The 21,045-nt window shown below is 37.7% G+C and overlaps 1 protein-coding gene across 1 annotated transcript in view; it reads left to right on the top strand.

Moving 5' to 3' along the window:
- LOC115238877 (CCR4-NOT transcription complex subunit 6-like) overlaps positions 1–21,045 on the top strand; it is a 583,914-nt gene that overhangs the window by 95,327 nt on the left and 467,542 nt on the right. The window lies entirely within an intron of this gene.

The raw sequence follows: 21,045 nt of genomic DNA on the forward strand, positions 1-21,045 counted from the left end.
ATATATAAAGAAGAAGAAGAAGAAAAACAAACGTTGTATATTATACAATAAATAAATCATAAAAGATTTTGGGAAAACAATGCAATAATACACAAAATATAACATATTTTTTCTCTTAGATGTGAACATCAAGAATTTATTATTTTACAAATCCTTTTTCTTCACTGAGAGAAAGATAGAAGGAATTTTTATCCATATTTATTTAATTTATCTAAAATAGCGCATTTTTACATGATTCTGAGCTTTAGCACGCTTCTTCTGAAAAATTAGTTTTGGGTTTATACGTTTTGACTTCTTGGATGTAGAGATATCGAGTAGGATGTTGGCCTTATATTAATGATTGCATAGGACAGTTTGAGGTTTTAGGGTCAATAAGGGATGACTCGAGGAATTAATTTTGAGAAATGGCTTGTCCGTTCCCTGTGAGATACGAGCGACAAATGTGTGTGAAGCGCGTTTGCATCGAGTTGGCTTCCCCGACAATACTCGCCTTTCATTGGGATTGATTAAGCGAACGATGATTGCTTATTGATGCAATAACGGCGGATTCTCGAGACAATGAGATCTTTGTTTCGAGGTAAGAAAAGGTAACGTTATTGCGAAAAGCCGCGTTGCATTTATGCAACTATTATATCGTATTCCTTTATAGTACTCCTATTTCGTATCCGTGTTATACTCTATGCTCCACAAATAATCGCGCGAGTGCTTTCTCTCGTCGGTGATTCATCGGACGGATTATTATTAGAAAACGCGATTCCGACATCGAATGAACTATTGAAAGATAGAAGATTCCCCGAGCACATACATACACACACACACGCACACATATAGATCTGGAGAGAACATAAATAATTCCTCACGTATTACATGTTCAAACGTGGATTTCTAGAGTTAATTCTTTATAAAGCTCTACTGCAAGATGAGAGAACAAGAATAAAACAACAATAAATTCGTTTCTTAGGATACGTTTGCATATATATAATATACATTTGAATAGCAAATAGTCCTAGCATATTTATTATTGATTTGTCATTTATGTTTTACCATTTATCTACATTTATCTAAATGTTTTGTTTTATATGTATTTTGTGCGCTATCTCGATTTGTGTGATAGAATTATTTCAATTATTATTTTCTCGCAAAGCAAATATTTAAAAGTATAATGAATCAACGGAAGAAGATGACGCGTGTCACACGAGTGAATCGCATTTCGGAATCAGGCGAGCGCAGAAAATATTGCTGTCTTTCATTCGTATTTTATCAGCAGTGACAGAACTTCTGGACGTAAAGCAAATGCTGTATTATTTCAACGAGCGTGCACTACTTTATTCGAAGCGCGTGCCATCGTCGACGCTGAGGATTTAATTCTTTGTCTTCTCGCTTGATACACGTGCATACAGGGACAGATTTATGGCCGCGAGCTCCGCCGGACGAACAAACTACGGAGGATCTTATTAATTTGTTATGGTTGCTCGCCGCATTTATCAGATTTTACCAAGGTTAGAGAAACGAAACGCGACAGCTTTTAACAAATCGTCGGTCAAATTTATTACAAGCTTGTACTAAAATTCTCTCTCTCTCTCTCTCTCTCTCTCTTTCATCCCTAAACGTGTCTTTCTCTCGGCATTTGCGGAGACGCGAATCGTCTCGCGCGCGGTTAAAGATTCGCGACGCTCGCCGCGTAAATCGACTTATCCGCTTTGGATCGGATTTCGGACGGAATTATCTGAAATCAGACATCTCAGCTCGATGCAAATCGTGACGGGACTGCATCGGGAAAGGTTTATGCTAACTCGCGTTCGACTTGGCGTCGATCTCTCGCGTCACGATTCTAGATCTCTGTCGGTCGATTTAACGAAACGTCGCGCTACGCCACACAAGGTAGACACACTCCGGTCTACCGCTTTATATCGTTGGCTTTCCATCTGTGACTACTCGCTCGCTCGTCGGCGAGAAAGCATTATACTTTAAGTACGCTAATGCCTCGGCTCATGTTTTATTCAGACGAGCGTGCAAGCGAAAAATGTTAAATGCGCGGCGTAGATAGATAGGTTATTTATTATTCGCGCCACGGCATATATCGACTGGCTCTATCGAACAATGTCTACATACGCCGATCGTGCAGCATTTAATAACGAGTAAGAATCACGATGTAATGTATGTATTTAATATCAACTGGAAAAAATATATCTAGGAATATCTATACAATATTAAAATTATGTCAAAGAATATGAATGTAAAAGATCTAGAATTATATAATGCAATTAAATGCAATTACATTGAATATAATAATTTTTTGAAGAATAATGCGATTATTGAATGCCAATCATAAAAGAAAAACGCACATACATATAAATGTACGCAATAAAAATAATTCGACTGCGTTTTCTTGCTAATTAGTCCATCTCGTTTCAAATTTTCGACGTTGAAAAATTTGTGAAAAGTATCGCAGTAACGTAAACGCCATGATTTACTTCCCCGTACCGACCAAGTACGTATAACTTTCTCGTCTGCTGCTAACACCGTCGGCAGATACAGTAAAGCACTGAGCTTTACGCCGCGTCGTTTCTCCTAAAGCTCCCGGGCGTTCTTCTCGTTGTAATTCTTCGCCGTTGCTCGAAAAACTCCGGTTTAATTAATCCCTCTCTCTTTTTCGATCCCGCCACACGTGCTCGCCGCCTCTAAACCGCCCCGTGCGGAATTCGAATTCGTTCCTGCGGCTGTTTCCTTGCGCGTTATAGCACGCGAGCGGAAACACATTTCACTGGGGGAAAAAAGGGGAAGGTTCTATGGAGCGCTCATCGAAATTAAAAATTTCATTTTCAGGGAAATAGTAGTGAGATATTTTAAATATCTCCTCAATCTTTTAATTCTTTAATGAAATATTGTTCTTTTATTTTTCTCTGCCACGAGCATAATTAAAACTATAACAGAATAAAAATTGAAAAGAAAAACAAAATTAAAAAAAGAGATTTTATAGAATTTTATATTAAAATAATAATATAATTCTTTTTTAATCAATGACATTGATTCAGTTTAAGAGAGTAGGACAACTTCTCGATTTTTTATCTTTGATACACATATTTATTTAATTTATCTAAAATAGCGCATTTTTACATGATTCTGAGCTTTAGCACGCTTCTTCTGAAAAATTAGTTTTGGGTTTATACGTTTTGACTTCTTGGATGTAGAGATATCGAGTAGGATGTTGGCCTTATATTAATGATTGCATAGGACAGTTTGAGGTTTTAGGGTCAATAAGGGATGACTCGAGGAATTAATTTTGAGAAATGGCTTGTCCGTTCCCTGTGAGATACGAGCGACAAATGTGTGTGAAGCGCGTTTGCATCGAGTTGGCTTCCCCGACAATACTCGCCTTTCATTGGGATTGATTAAGCGAACGATGATTGCTTATTGATGCAATAACGGCGGATTCTCGAGACAATGAGATCTTTGTTTCGAGGTAAGAAAAGGTAACGTTATTGCGAAAAGCCGCGTTGCATTTATGCAACTATTATATCGTATTCCTTTATAGTACTCCTATTTCGTATCCGTGTTATACTCTATGCTCCACAAATAATCGCGCGAGTGCTTTCTCTCGCCGGTGATTCATCGGACGGATTATTATTAGAAAACGCGATTCCGACATCGAATGAACTATTGAAAGATAGAAGATTCCCCGAGCACATACATACACACACACACGCACACATATAGATCTGGAGAGAACATAAATAATTCCTCACGTATTACATGTTCAAACGTGGATTTCTAGAGTTAATTCTTTATAAAGCTCTACTGCAAGATGAGAGAACAAGAATAAAACAACAATAAATTCGTTTCTTAGGATACGTTTGCATATATATAATATACATTTGAATAGCAAATAGTCCTAGCATATTTATTATTGATTTGTCATTTATGTTTTACCATTTATCTACATTTATCTAAATGTTTTGTTTTATATGTATTTTGTGCGCTATCTCGATTTGTGTGATAGAATTATTTCAATTATTATTTTCTCGCAAAGCAAATATTTAAAAGTATAATGAATCAACGGAAGAAGATGACGCGTGTCACACGAGTGAATCGCATTTCGGAATCAGGCGAGCGCAGAAAATATTGCTGTCTTTCATTCGTATTTTATCAGCAGTGACAGAACTTCTGGACGTAAAGCAAATGCTGTATTATTTCAACGAGCGTGCACTACTTTATTCGAAGCGCGTGCCATCGTCGACGCTGAGGATTTAATTCTTTGTCTTCTCGCTTGATACACGTGCATACAGGGACAGATTTATGGCCGCGAGCTCCGCCGGACGAACAAACTACGGAGGATCTTATTAATTTGTTATGGTTGCTCGCCGCATTTATCAGATTTTACCAAGGTTAGAGAAACGAAACGCGACAGCTTTTAACAAATCGTCGGTCAAATTTATTACAAGCTTGTACTAAAATTCTCTCTCTCTCTCTCTCTCTCTCTCTTTCATCCCTAAACGTGTCTTTCTCTCGGCATTTGCGGAGACGCGAATCGTCTCGCGCGCGGTTAAAGATTCGCGACGCTCGCCGCGTAAATCGACTTATCCGCTTTGGATCGGATTTCGGACGGAATTATCTGAAATCAGACATCTCAGCTCGATGCAAATCGTGACGGGACTGCATCGGGAAAGGTTTATGCTAACTCGCGTTCGACTTGGCGTCGATCTCTCGCGTCACGATTCTAGATCTCTGTCGGTCGATTTAACGAAACGTCGCGCTACGCCACACAAGGTAGACACACTCCGGTCTACCGCTTTATATCGTTGGCTTTCCATCTGTGACTACTCGCTCGCTCGTCGGCGAGAAAGCATTATACTTTAAGTACGCTAATGCCTCGGCTCATGTTTTATTCAGACGAGCGTGCAAGCGAAAAATGTTAAATGCGCGGCGTAGATAGATAGGTTATTTATTATTCGCGCCACGGCATATATCGACTGGCTCTATCGAACAATGTCTACATACGCCGATCGTGCAGCATTTAATAACGAGTAAGAATCACGATGTAATGTATGTATTTAATATCAACTGGAAAAAATATATCTAGGAATATCTATACAATATTAAAATTATGTCAAAGAATATGAATGTAAAAGATCTAGAATTATATAATGCAATTAAATGCAATTACATTGAATATAATAATTTTTTGAAGAATAATGCGATTATTGAATGCCAATCATAAAAGAAAAACGCACATACATATAAATGTACGCAATAAAAATAATTCGACTGCGTTTTCTTGCTAATTAGTCCATCTCGTTTCAAATTTTCGACGTTGAAAAATTTGTGAAAAGTATCGCAGTAACGTAAACGCCATGATTTACTTCCCCGTACCGACCAAGTACGTATAACTTTCTCGTCTGCTGCTAACACCGTCGGCAGATACAGTAAAGCACTGAGCTTTACGCCGCGTCGTTTCTCCTAAAGCTCCCGGGCGTTCTTCTCGTTGTAATTCTTCGCCGTTGCTCGAAAAACTCCGGTTTAATTAATCCCTCTCTCTTTTTCGATCCCGCCACACGTGCTCGCCGCCTCTAAACCGCCCCGTGCGGAATTCGAATTCGTTCCTGCGGCTGTTTCCTTGCGCGTTATAGCACGCGAGCGGAAACACATTTCACTGGGGGAAAAAAGGGGAAGGTTCTATGGAGCGCTCATCGAAATTAAAAATTTCATTTTCAGGGAAATAGTAGTGAGATATTTTAAATATCTCCTCAATCTTTTAATTCTTTAATGAAATATTGTTCTTTTATTTTTCTCTGCCACGAGCATAATTAAAACTATAACAGAATAAAAATTGAAAAGAAAAACAAAATTAAAAAAAGAGATTTTATAGAATTTTATATTAAAATAATAATATAATTCTTTTTTAATCAATGACATTGATTCAGTTTAAGAGAGTAGGACAACTTCTCGATTTTTTATCTTTGATACATTTTTATTCTCACTTACATTAATTTTTAAAATTGTGAAGTATTTTAGATAAAATATATAAAAATAAACTCTTATTATACATATATCTATTTTGCAATAGGCTATAATTTTACAAGCATTTTACTAAGTGCATCGTGTAGCAATATTTACGGTCATTCGCGACATTCCGACTCATTTGGTAAATAATTCGCGCGGGCAAATTACAACGAGCGAGAGCTATATATGCGCGATAACGCATTATGCGTCGCGCGCTCGCAGTTCTATGCACTCGCTTTCGCATTATCAGGTGCGCGCGACTGCACCGCCCGTCGCTGTCCATTCTCACCGTAGTATTCGTCGCGTATCGCGCGCAATCACCTTCGTTTCATTACCGTTCCATTCAGCGGCAATTTCGTGTTTCATCGCCGATGGCAGCCGACGACGACGAGTCCAATCCGCTTTAACAGACGATGAATTCTTCGACTGAAGAGATTGCATTCACACCCTTTCCTCCACGAGCTTTCACAAGAGAGGGAAAAAACTTTGTAATAAAACACAAAAAAAAAGGATTTTTATAAGAAAAATATTGAAGAAAAGATTAATTATATATGTAGAAGCCATATTATTAAAATTTTTTATTTAATTAATTAAAATTTAATATTATAAAATAGAATATAATAATTATAAAAAATTTTAGATTTAAATAGATACCTGAGAAAAAAGTTGTTATAAATATATGTGAAATTATAATACACATACTGTAACCATTACTGACAACATAGTTACAAGAAAAAGATAGCACTCTAAGAAAATATTGAAAATTCCATTTTGATATTTATTCGTGAAAATTGAGGATTCATGTTCAACATTTATCTGTAAAATTTCATTAAAGAACTTGTCAGAGGGCATATGAACGAAGGACGTCAATTATGCCCACTGAATAAGTCGCGATTTCGTCTTCGCGTCACTAATATTTTCGTTATTGAAGCAGGACAGGATGAGCAGGATAGTAGTTGCTAAAATATTCCGTTTGTACATTTAAATGAGAGAGCATTCACACCACTCAGTCCGGTTTCCCGTTGACCCGACCTATCCCATCCTACCGCCATCGTGTGTGTGAATGCTCTCATTTAAATATACGAATGGAATATTTTATCGCGGCGCTATCTTTGCGCGATCGTCACGCGCTTGAATAGTAGCGCTCTTTCTTTTCGAACTCTATCCGGAACGTATTTACGTCGCGTTTGTTTTCAGAAGCCGCGATAAATGGTTTTCTTCGGAATGCGATGAAAATGCACGTATAATTCTTTGGATTCTGGATATAGAATCCATAAGTTAATACATTGCATTTTACACAAAAATTAAGTATTTAATATAATTCGGATACTATTAAATATCACCAAATTTATCATCAACGATGATTAATATTTTAATAATAATTATGAATTTTATAATTATCTTTTTATTGCTTATCTTAATCAAAGCTAAAGTTTTTATTTTATCAAATATTGTAAAATAATAAACGAAACGAGAAAGTATCGGTGCATGGAAGTTAAAATAAGTAATATTTCAGACTTCGACAAAATTGATTTGTAAATGATGCAAAAGAACGTAATAGCGAGGAAATTGCTTTCGTAGAGAAATCCATAATGGTTCTACTAGATATAAGTCTCTAGTAATACTGAAAATAGAGTCTGTCTATTCGCGTAGTTTGCAGGAAATGTAAATACACGGGCTAGTAAACAGCCAGTAGTATCTATAAATATCTTTCGCATCCATATTCCGTCTTGCAGTTAACGACTTTCCAGTTTCTCCCTGAAACGGTTCGCAAACTACGCGAACAAGATGGATAAAACTTTAACGAAACTACCAGAGAGAGAGACATTGTATTTTTGTATCTTCTAATTAAGCAAATTCTCTTCTTATTGATTTTAATTTAATAACTTTGATAAATTTCTTGATTGTGCCGCAAATGTACGTATTACTGCCCTTTTTTTTTGGAACTCTTGTGTAAAAAAAATTCGGTTTTATTATCTTTTCCTTGTTAAATTAATTCTATTCAAGATGCGTTTGCGCAGAGAATCTGCCTTTAAAATTAAGATCATGAATTAAGAAACATATAACAGTCGTCGTAAGTCGAGTTAGATTGGACGGTGAATCAGATCTTGAATTAAGCACTCGTCTGCTGACTCACCCGTACTTTGAGAATCATTCCGTTAACCCTTCCGGTCACCAGGAAGCGACGGTTACACGGTTATGCTCAGTCACTGTATCTTTTTTCAGCCCTTTAATCCCGTACTCTCCAATCCCTTTTACTTGCCATTACTATACGTTTCTACTATACTTTTGCTATGTAGCGAGTGGGCGATTCGTTCGACGTATCGTTCGCAAGAAGCGTATATAATGAAATATAACGAGCAACACAAATACGATAAGACGGTAGGGGAGGATGGGGCAGGAGGGGGCAAGTTCTCGATTTTGCGGATTGCACATACGTTGCGTGCTTATCAACGAGATCCATTAATCTACGTTTCCACGATGAACCATCATAGATCACGCGCTCGTCAGAGGGAGGAGAAGAGAGGATTTCTTACTTCTATTCTGCATCTTCTAATAATCCTAGCTTCCGGTAGGCACCACTGAGAACCCATTACGGAGAGTGCTTTATTTGCACGTGCAGCATTAAACGGACAGAAATTGCAAAATTGATTCCATGATAATATTTCCGGTAAAAGCTTATGGTTCCGGTCATATGCGAGATTAAAGATATGCCATTATTCGTTAAAGCATTATCTCTTGACGTTTTATGTGAAAAATATTTTTACATAAACATAAAGAGAAAGATTATACAAAAAAAGGCTCAAGCAAATAAGTAAAAACGGAAATAAACAGAATGTTTGGTCAAGAAATAAAAAGAAAATTCTCGCGTCTTAAGAGGGATTAAATAATAAATTCGATGGATTAAGATTACGTGAATTGTAAATCTTGTACAGAGAGCTTTTCTCGATGTATTTACTCGAACTCTGTAAAATATGCTGGTCGGTCGTGCAACCTTAATAACTGACGCAATTCGACGGACGATTTACATCTATATTGTTGTCGAATATATCGTAGATCAACGGACATGTCAATATCGCGCGTATGCGGGGACTATGAATGACGGGGAGGCGCGCGTGTCCATCAATATCGATTATATGACTTTTTATTTACGCGACGTGATTTGCATACGTATTACGCCGCGGACGCACAGTGTGTGATACGCTTTGTCGACTATGCGCGTGATAAAACGAACCTGTACATCTGCCGCCGTCGCTGGTTGGTTAGTGATAAGCATCGACTACCACGGGATACGTGTAGCAATCAGTGCCGATACTTATATCGATATCGGTCCATTAATGCGGGCGTATCACCGCCTCGTGTATCGGCTCGTCATTTGTATGCCGTCAAATAAATGTAAATGCGAACGCATTTATGCTAAAGCCCCACTCCATCTTCGCCGCATAATCGCAAACTTCTTCCATGATCGAACGGTTCATCTCACGTCAACTTCCTCAAGTTTAATCACATTTACAAGAAGGAGATTTTTATACAATTTATTATTTCATAATTTTCTTATATATAATCACATTTTTTTTATATTTTATATATCACGAGAATAATACACGCGCTTGATATTTTTGACTTTAAATGTATCCATGAATCTACGGTTAAAAGGGAATTTGCGATGGTTCCGATACACTGCGCCCATAATCATTATGCAGCCAAAAAAATGTGCGCGTGGGCGTAGGGAATTACCGGGACAAAAGCGTGCCCGACGTTGAACGCGCGAATATCGAACATTTATATGCTAATAATTCGCGATATCTCGTTACGGCGGTATTGTTACATTATTATCCGGCGGTGAGTTATCACGTCTGAATAGAGTTAGCCGTGAAATTTAAGCGACGTCGCGACGATTTCCGTTCAGTCGCAAAATCGGTCACGCGATGCATCGCGTGTGATTCGATATTATTTCCTCGCGTGTAGAGGAGGAGGAGGAAAGGAAAGAAACGACAGGTACATTGTAAGGAAGGGAAAACTGCTACGTCCCTTTTACATCGGTCGCTACGAGAATTCGCGTTCTCCGGAGTCCGTAATAAAATTAATGGAGCGTAGCGACCGTCGCGAGAGAAGTACAGGAAACTTCTCTCTCTTTCTCTCTCTCTCTCTCTCTCTTTTCTTTTTCCTTTGCGCGACTTTTGTTTAAGCAATTCTACGCTTCGATTTCTCGGCATATGTGCGTGTATAAAAACATACACGCTATTCAGTAATACGGACGAATGGAAACAATTTCAGACTTTGATCTCAATTGTAACTGACTCTGACTCGATAGACTGGATTGTCTATTAGTGCAACTATAGCGTAGCTTTGTAAAGAGATTCATTGGGCTCATTGTGATTTTTAGCGATATTTTAACGATACATCTATTTTGCGGTATCGCTTCGAGGCACATCACGTATCGGTTCCACGCGCGCGCGCGTATCTCTGGCGAAGTAGCAAAGCATGTTGGTGTACAATCGCCGTGCAATTACTCGGCAATTACGTTACTTTCCAGCGATATTGATACACTGTAGTCACATTTGCGCCGCGATTGTTAACAACCTAGAGAATCAACCATGAGCAACAAATTGTTGTAACCGAAGGTAGCCGCGAAAAAAAAAAAACAATGCTGCTGTCATGACACTTTCAAATTTTATGAACAAAAGATTTTTATTTTACGAAATTATTTGAAATTAATTGAATTTGAAAAATAATATACCAATTCAAGGATAACAGAACAGAAATGTAAGATGCCCAATAAACCCAAATTTTCAAGATCTCTTTAATAAATAGAGGGAATGATTGTACACAAGAATTCTCGTTTTTAAATGGTCGAAATTAAGAAATTGTCAGAAATGGGATCAAGTAACATTGGATGATATCAGTGATTTATTCGCAAAGATGGAGGACGAAAGGCTGTTTTTTTCTGTCTACTTGTTTTTTGACGTTCGTTGCCGATGTTCCGCTACGTGATGGCGATTTTAAATGACGACGACGACGGTGTCCAGTTCCATTGTAAGCCGCTTTGCGGTCGTCTTAACAGGAAAATCAGGTTTTGGAGTCGCACACGCATTGCGCAATGTCGACGGGAGCTTCTCGTGTAATAATAAATTGCGCCCGCGCGTTGCGAGCTGCCGAGTTACGTAAATTCAGTAATTGTCGATCGAACGCGCGTATGAGTACCGAATTCAGTAACGTATTCGGTACGAGTACCGAACGCAAAATATTTATGTTACATATAGGGTGGTCGTTAATATAGGCGCCTTTCATGAGTTCGACGATATATTTGTAGATCTTTTATTATACTGAATAATTAGGAAATATCATAAACAATCTTTGATAAACCAAAAGTTACGATGTGCGTTACTTATTCGATCCTCTTGCGACGCTCGTGCGAAGAATTGGTTTCGCGTTCGCGCGAATAAAGTGGATGCACCGGTATAGACGAAAGTGCATTTGCTCTAAAACGTGTGCAGTCTGCTCTAAAACTGTATCGACGTTTTACGACCGGTCCGCTTGCAAGCAAAGTGCAGTTGGAGTGAAACCTAAGCTTCCGCGTGCAACAGCCAAGTTAATATAGGCGCCTTTCATGAGTTCGACGATATTTTTTGTAGAATATACTGTGTGAAGAGGTTTCTCCTTAAAATATAAACGTGTTAATATAATATCTGCCTATAAAATACTACATTGTATAAAAAATGTTAGATATATTTTAAGTCAATAATAATCGACGTAAATGGTAATTATACGTGACATCTTTTGTCGATATTTAACGTAATTTTCTTTTGATAGCACATGTCGTATTTTTTAAATGGAAAATATCAAATTTTCAAACAATATTATCCTTTAATTCTGAGATATTCTAGGAAACCGTGAACATTTTTTATCCACGATTTGGTTACATTGGCGACCGATGACAAAACGATGCATTAAAGCATAAGGAACTCTTTGGTATCTTCGTATCTGGTGGCGCTGGTATTCCGCGAGACGCTCATTATCTTTAAAGCACTTTAAGACTTCCACATTCATGCGACTAGCAAAGAGCGCGGTTAAATCGTAGCTGCAATATGAATAACAAATAACGCGGATAGCGTTGGCGCTGCATCGCAAAAATAGTAGTCGAATAGTAATGCAAATAAATAATGAAGTACCGCTCTAACGTTTCAACATTTTTATCGTGCATTTCATACGGCAAGCAAATTTCTTTGAGAAAGAGAAAAAGAGAAAAAGAGAGGAGAGACATATCACAATAAATGGATAAATATATAAATGTGTGGACGTACAATAATTTTGACAAAATAAAAAAATTTAATTAAATTTAATTATTATAAATTTTATAAAATTAAAATATTTGTAGATCTTTTATTATACTGAATAATTAGGAAATATCATAAACAATCTTTGATAAACCAAAAGTTACGATGTGCGTTACTTATTCGATCCTCTTGCGACGCTCGTGCGAAGAATTGGTTTCGCGTTCGCGCGAATAAAGTGGATGCACCGGTATAGACGAAAGTGCATTTGCTCTAAAACGTGTGCAGTCTGCTCTAAAACTGTATCGACGTTTTACGACCGGTCCGCTTGCAAGCAAAGTGCAGTTGGAGTGAAACCTAAGCTTCCGCGTGCAACAGCCATCCTCCCTCTCCCTCTCTCTCTCTCTCTCTCTCTCTCTCTCTCTCTTTCTCTCTGCAAATTTCGCTGATTAATGCATTTCGCGCGCGTGTGTGCGGGCTCATTGACCGGTCATTCGATATTTATTGCGTAACAGTGTATAACATTCGAACGTCGCTTCGTGGCCATTTGTTTTAATTAACGCGCGCATTACGCGGTAGAAATTGCTGCTTCTCACAATATGTGTCCTGTTGTAATATGCAACGCTGTAAATAAATGTAATTTATTTAACAATATTTCCACAAATAATAGTTTACACGGAAAATTCTTCTTAAGAATGTAACCATTGACGAATTTATATATAAAGTCGATTTTTGATCAACAAAAACACACACACACACTTTCAGGAAATAAAGATTTTTATTTTCTAGTATCTCTCTTAAAAATAAAAGAATTTTTACGAATTAAATTTTGTATTTAAAAATAGATAATAAGATATTATTTTTCAGTCAATTTTAAAATACAGCTCTAATAGATATTTTACTTGAGGTTTTAGAATTTGTCAAGAAAGTCATCGATAAAATTCTTGCTAAGCGAGAATCGATTTGAATTTTTCATTAAAGAAATAGCTTCTTATAGTTTTTGTTTAAGCTGGTATATACTCTGTATTATGAGTATCACTGCTCGATGCGAGGGTTAAACTTTGCAAGGATACTCTAGCGGTCACCTGTTGCTGATAATTTCGTTATGCTGAAGAATGACAATGTCGAAAAAGTGGCATTTATGCATGCAAGTTTATTCTCGCGTGCATACACAGGCGGTCTTATATATCCTTGCCACTCGTTTATCCTCGTGGATCGTGTAAGAGCGCATGTTTTCAGCGCGAACACCTCTCCACAAGGATATGCACAAAGAATTAAGCCACGCTTCGCCGCGTTCTGAATTAGGTTCTTGACTGCATATGCAAACACGAATATAGATGCACCTACGCGTATACACGCCCGTAATGCATAAACCACACTCGTGTGTGTTCCGCATTTCATAGTGGCGGCACAGGGCGCGTTTTCCCGTAATTCCGAACGACATTCCCGGCGTTTTTTCCCAAAGTTGCTGCACATGTGGAAAGTGGATGTCATAAATAAAGGGAACGGGAATGGCCGAACGGATTCACCGAGCTTCCTGCGCTCGTCCTTAAGGCTTTCAATGATATATCAAATGTAAGAGCGGAAATTTTCTTGCTCTTTAATCTTTGATCAATGTTCAAATAATGAATCAAATCATCGCATAAGAGACTAAGAAAACAAATTACGAAAATTTTATACACGGTTAAAGAATTAGAAAACTCTCTTCAACTGTAAAGTATAACAAACTTTTTCTCCTTTTTTCCGTTCTTATTCCAGCAATGGCTCTTACCGTGTAAATATACACGTACTTATTATTACGTATACATTCTTTGATACTACTTTATATTTTTCTCACGATGAGAAAAAATATCCAGGTCTTGGATTGTAAAATAAATACCTATTAAACTGCACCCCTTACTTCTCTATCTCTTTCTCTTTCCATCGCTTGTTCTTTCAAACGGGCACACGACTAGACAGCGGCATAAATATGTACGCGGCTATGATGAGAAAGAGGAGAGGCATAACTGGAGAGCAGCGGCACAGTTATCGTATATGGGCACAGATCTCGCTCATAATAACCGCGTGTAGAGCTATCGCACGTTCCACATATGGAGTGTTTGGTAGCCGACGAGTTTTGCGAACAAGTCGATATACGTTCTTTCTTTGTTAAAAATTATAAAAAGAACTTTTTTTTTTTCCGAAAAAAAGCTAACCGAATGTAATTTTCAATGGAGGAAAATTAAAACTAGAACCACGAGAATGAAAAATTTTTGTCTCGTCTCAAACTGTAAATTTGAATTCACGTCGAATACGAATATTTCCTTTTGGAATGTTAACTTTTATTCCAATATTTAATATTTTTGAACAGAGACAAATTATATATTTTTAGCATGTTTCAAATGTTTGATAAATTGAATATTTTGGTATTTTTATATTGTTACTTTTTCATATATTTCAAAAATTTTATTAAATTCGACCCAGTATTAAATTTGAAAAATCTATTTATCTCTATTTATATTTTTCAAAGCGCAATACGCGGCGAAAGAACTTTTTTAATTTCTCGCGAGTTAAGCTACTCATATCTCAAAATTTTTATTAAAGAAATGTCATTTTCAAGGGGTAATAAGGAGTATCATCAACTGTATCTAATCGCGTCAAACACTCTGTACAGCAACGCGAACGGTTACAGACCAGGTTTTACATGTCTCTCTCGTGTCATTCCTGATGACGATGACGAATGACTACGTTTGTAATTCCCATTGGCTTGCAATTACTTAACGCGAGATGAAGCAGTCAATGTAAGTGTGTGTAGTTCGACTTTGGCTGGTACTTAGGGAAATTAACGATGTGGCCGCGGTCACGTACGTGTCTGCCTTCTGCATAAGCAATGGACGATGCACTTCGTCAGCCTCATCATCCTCCTCGTTGTCCTCCTAACTTATATGTAGAAAATGTAAGCGTGCTTAATGGTGAATATTGGTCACTGGTGATGATCGATAAAGCCAAACAAAGTCGAATATCCGACATTATATATATAACCTCCTTTTCGATTATAATATACTTCACGAAAATATCGTTTTAGACGTGTCATATTTAGCAGTATCATATTTAAATAATTATAAAAAAAAATTAAACTCTTGCAGGAATATATATCATTTAAAATTGAAATTTAGATTTAAAAATTAACTTATAGAATTAAGTTAACTTAAAATTTAATTAATTTAAATCTTTAGATGAAAGAATTATGGTAAATCTTTTTCTCTAGATGTATTAAAACTTTATATGTTATAGTATAATAAATAGGAAAATTGAAAATGAATAAAAGAAGAAAAATTATCATAAATTTAAGTATAAAATACCGCATCATTTTATTTTTTATTTTATTTTTTACCTTCTTGCGTCTTCTTTTTCCTCGTTTTTTATGTTTTATTTATTTTCTGCTAGTCATTGCTCAGCATATAGAATTATATGCATAGTCAGAACTTAAGACGAGCTTCTAAGTAAGAAAGCTTGCGGATATACATATAGTGTGAGCGTAAGAGCCACTCTTCAAGGTATTGCCTTAACTCGCTCTTTCAAAGTTCATCCAAAAACAAGGCGGGCTCATTTACGTTGACAACCGGAAAACAAGGTTTCACAGTGACATTTCATGAAGATTCTGTAAGAACAAGTAAGACGAGCTAAAATGTCAATGCTTTGGAAGTCGAACAAATGCGCTTCTTCCTGACGAAGTTAAGAATGATTTAAGACGAAATTCAGAAATGTATGTGTAAGGAACGAAAATTATATTTTTAAGAGTGTCGTGTAAATCGTTTACTCGACAGAAAATTATGGTGAATTGATCAATATGGATTGATAAAATTTTTTTTTTATTTTAGAAAATAGATTTTATTTTTTAAATAATATAAAATATTGACCATTTTCTGTATCGTATATATATTCTATTTCGAGAAATTAGGCTTACATCATTTTCAAAATGATGCTAGTCAGTTGAGATCAGTTATCTTCGTTTTATGCAAAGCGGTCGGCACCGCCTGTTATGTTAATAGGGTGTTGCTGGATGCAGAATGCGTGCGTATCATAAAATATTGTGCGCGGTGCACAAGCGCATAATTACTGAATATTTAAGCTCGCTCATGCACCATACGCGTGGCTCGCGCGATTTTTCCGCGCTCTTAAATATCACACGATCTCCGCTACGTTCTCGGAATTTTGGCGAAAAACCTGTGTAATGTCGGCTCGTAACTTTTCCCGCGTTGAATAATTCGACTCGTCGAAATTATTGGAAAGTCATTCGGCGTCTGCGTGCGCAAGAAAACAAATTTCCCGTCGAGAAATGCAAAATTTGCGTCCACAAAGATGTGAATTATTTCGTCTCGTTAATCGTACTTTAGACGTCTCGATGAATTATGATGTTTTTATAAGTTTTCTCGTTAATTCTCCCGTTAAATGCTCTTTTGTATATCTCTACAAAATTTGGAACTTAATTTAAGAATCTTTAAAATTATATATATGCGCGCAAAGATTTAATTGATTTAATTGAAATTTTAATAGTAATTGAAACGTTAATGAAAAAATATATCTCGTTATTATATATAATATAATATAATATAAACAATTTAACATCTTTTCTTTATTTTATGTCATTATATACGGGAAAGATTGATTAAAATTTAAACTTTTTATCGAAAAATTCGAATGTCCTTTCGGTCTGTAATTCTCCTTCTTACTGCGTCGTTCTTTTAAATCCAGCACGTTCCCGCGTAGTTTTACGACGCGATAATACCGCGTGTACTCTCGAGTATCGGCGAGTATACCGGGCATTCTCCGCAGATAAGACAAGTCATATCTAAAACGTCGAAATACAGTCGTGGCGCGCGCGCGAGTCGCTCGTAAATCGTCATTATCATCTGCGGAGGAACGCTTGTCATTAATTTATAATTCTAAAGATAGAAAGCGGGATACTCATTCGCGCGCTCCCGCCTTCGACTATTTGCTCTTTCTCACGCGCGGCACAAGTTTCCCCCTTGACGAAAGAGAGAGAGAGGAAATCTTCGAATATGTTGCGGATCGGGGTGTGTCTCGTTTGCGACAGGCTAATCCTTAAAACCTCCACGTCGCGCGTAGGCAGTCGCTTACACATGCACCTGTCGCACGTTGCATCTTTGACTCACCTTCGACGTCATTAGTTGTCTTACCGATAATTTGTGGCGAAACTCGTTACGATTTTCTTCTCCTCATGTGTAATATGCAAATGCGTCGAGTCATATAAAAGTTCAAAATATATCTGATAGATAATTAAAGATTACCTTAATATAAAAGTCCAACAAATATTTGAATGGTAATTAAAGAATGTTTTAATCATTCAAATGTTTTTTACCTCTTGGCTTTTAGATACTAAATGCATATTAATCATGATTTCTGGACGTGAATCGAATGCGAGTTGTAATGTAGCGTATAACCCATTAAATTATAAATAGCATATAACTCGTTAACTCAATAAAACAAATTTTTTTTTTGCTTTTATAACACTGAAACACATTCAAAACATTTCTTTAGATTTGTAAATCCTTGGCACGAAATCTCATACACCACTCTTTCACATCCATTCTCTCGAATAATCGAGTAGTATTCAGCGATTCGCGCTCGAGGTTACGAATCGCTTTCGCAAAAGTGATCCGATTTGCGCGCCCAGGGAGGATTGCCCTTTAACTCGACCGCTATAATAAGAGCGGAACGACCGGTGTCGGGGGCGTACGGTTGGTGTTTGATGGCGAAACCTTTCGTGATATGTCACGGCGGAGGAAATCGAGGAACGGGATCGCGTATTGCGCTCGTAACTCTCGTCTGTGTATGTGTCGATTAAAGTTTTGTGTTACCATTATTATCTCTCGATCGCGTTCTTCTCTTTTCATTGTTCCATCCGTCAGCGGCGAACTGCTCATTATAAGCAGTAATATAGCTGCCATTATCGCCGGCCGGCCGATATTATTAGCCGGCTCTAGCGGACATTATATACGGCGGGGTCGATATTAATTACGATTGAATGCACTGACCGTGATGCTCGAAAAACGCCTGTTTACGGAAACATCTGCATTGTCTATCCATCTCGACGTTGCTCTCTCGATCCAACGAGCATTAAGCGTGATTTAATTGCGATTTAAAGAGCTCGAGATATGCTAATAACGCGCTTCGATGGGTTTTCTCAGGATAAAAAAAAACTGATGAATTTTTGATGATTTTTCAAATGCAAATTTTTATTAAAAATATACATATTTCGAAATATTATGATTTAAAACGTATTTAATGAAAAATTTGTATTTAATAATATATTTAACGTAATCACGTTGAGACGTAAAACTTTCACGAGTATTCTTCCATGTGTTAAAACATTAAACTTAATTTTTTTTTTATTCGTGGTAATTGCGCTGAGTGCAAGAATCGTTGCCGATGTCATAATGTCGGTTATGGACTAGTTTGAGAGTCAATGATTTATGGTGTATCTGGCATTGTGCAGTCTGTGTAAAATTCGTTGTTCCCGTGACTTGGCACTTCGGCACGCCCGCAGGTTCTTCACCTTTGAGAGGGCTGTTACGAGATCATTCGCGCGCGGTCGTTTGAAAATCCCGGAAGTTTCTCGCGTGCACCGTACCCTCAAACGCGCACCGTTTATCTCTGTTCACAGCATTCTATTACATATGTAATGGCGTCAAAACCCGCGAAGAGAACCTCGAGTGTATCCTTTGATGGCACTTTGCACCGCTTTGACGGCTACGAACGCGCGTGTCGACGTACCTAAACTCGTCGTCTCGGACATCGATAAAGTGTATCGATTATCTCGTCATTTCTCGCTATAATGGTGTCGCAATAAAAAAAAAAAAACTGCTTGGGCACGTGATGAAGGAACGATATTGTTTATGTCACTTTTTTTAGTTTTTGTAAAATATAGAACTAAATTAGTTTTCTTTTTCCGAAGTAGGGAGACTGTTGCTTATTTCTTTTTTAAACTGCTGCTTCTTTTTTTTGTTTACAATAAATTTTTACAACATGACGCTAACAAAACAATGCTTCAATCTCTTCCGAGTTTGCTTATCCAATCTTTCAAATCTCAACGGGGAACGGGGCTGAGCAAAAAAAAAGGGAAAAAAAAATGTCTCGTGCGTAATGAAGAATTCATCCAACTGCGACTCGGTCGCGAATTCGAGGGCGAAGAAAAACTTTTTCCAGGTCACGAAACCACCACGTCCCAGCGCGTTTATTCGAACGAGGGAAAACGTGGGCGCATTATCGCCGTGCGATTTATCGCGAAAGTAGGTGCGGAAACATCGCGAGGAGACGCCGTTTATAGGAGACCCTTCACGCGATAGAAAGAGAGAGGAGAGGAAGAAAGCATGACTTTCTACTTCGTGATGCATCGCGAGACGCGTATACGAAACGTAGGCACGCGCGAGAAAAATCGTCGCCGTTCGAGTTATCGATCGCTATCGAGTGACAAACGAGTCGCGATCGAAACGCACTATTTCTCTTTCCCCATATTTCGAAATATTATGATTTAAAACGTATTTAATGAAAAATTTGTATTTAATAAGATATTTAACGTAATCACGTTGAGACGTAAAACTTTCACGAGTATTCTTCCATGTGTTAAAACATTAAACTTAATTTTTTTTTTATTCGTGGTAATTGCGCTGAGTGCAAGAATCGTTGCCGATGTCATAATGTCGGTTATGGACTAGTTTGAGAGTCAATGATTTATGGTGTATCTGGCATTGTGCAGTCTGTGTAAAATTCGTTGTTCCCGTGACTTGGCACTTCGGCACGCCCGCAGGTTCTTCACCTTTGAGAGGGCTGTTACGAGATCATTCGCGCGCGGTCGTTTGAAAATCCCGGAAGTTTCTCGCGTGCACCGTACCCTCAAACGCGCACCGTTTATCTCTGTTCACAGCATTCTATTACATATGTAATGGCGTCAAAACCCGCGAAGAGAACCTCGAGTGTATCCTTTGATGGCACTTTGCACCGCTTTGACGGCTACGAACGCGCGTGTCGACGTACCTAAACTCGTCGTCTCGGACATCGATAAAGTGTATCGATTATCTCGTCATTTCTCGCTATAATGGTGTCGCAATAAAAAAAAAAAAACTGCTTGGGCACGTGATGAAGGAACGATATTGTTTATGTCACTTTTTTTAGTTTTTGTAAAATATAGAACTAAATTAGTTTTCTTTTTCCGAAGTAGGGAGACTGTTGCTTATTTCTTTTTTAAACTGCTGCTTCTTTTTTTTGTTTACAATAAATTTTTACAACATGACGCTAACAAAACAATGCTTCAATCTCTTCCGAGTTTGCTTATCCAATCTTTCAAATCTCAACGGGGAACGGGGCTGAGCAAAAAAAAAGGGAAAAAAAAATGTCTCGTGCGTAATGAAGAATTCATCCAACTGCGACTCGGTCGCGAATTCGAGGGCGAAGAAAAACTTTTTCCAGGTCACGAAACCACCACGTCCCAGCGCGTTTATTCGAACGAGGGAAAACGTGGGCGCATTATCGCCGTGCGATTTATCGCGAAAGTAGGTGCGGAAACATCGCGAGGAGACGCCGTTTATAGGAGACCCTTCACGCGATAGAAAGAGAGAGGAGAGGAAGAAAGCATGACTTTCTACTTCGTGATGCATCGCGAGACGCGTATACGAAACGTAGGCACGCGCGAGAAAAATCGTCGCCGTTCGAGTTATCGATCGCTATCGAGTGACAAACGAGTCGCGATCGAAACGCACTATTTCTCTTT

Source organism: Formica exsecta, unplaced genomic scaffold (genome assembly GCF_003651465.1).
Source record: "Formica exsecta isolate Colony F162 unplaced genomic scaffold, ASM365146v1 scaffold362, whole genome shotgun sequence".
NCBI lineage: Eukaryota > Metazoa > Arthropoda > Insecta > Hymenoptera > Formicidae > Formica > Formica exsecta.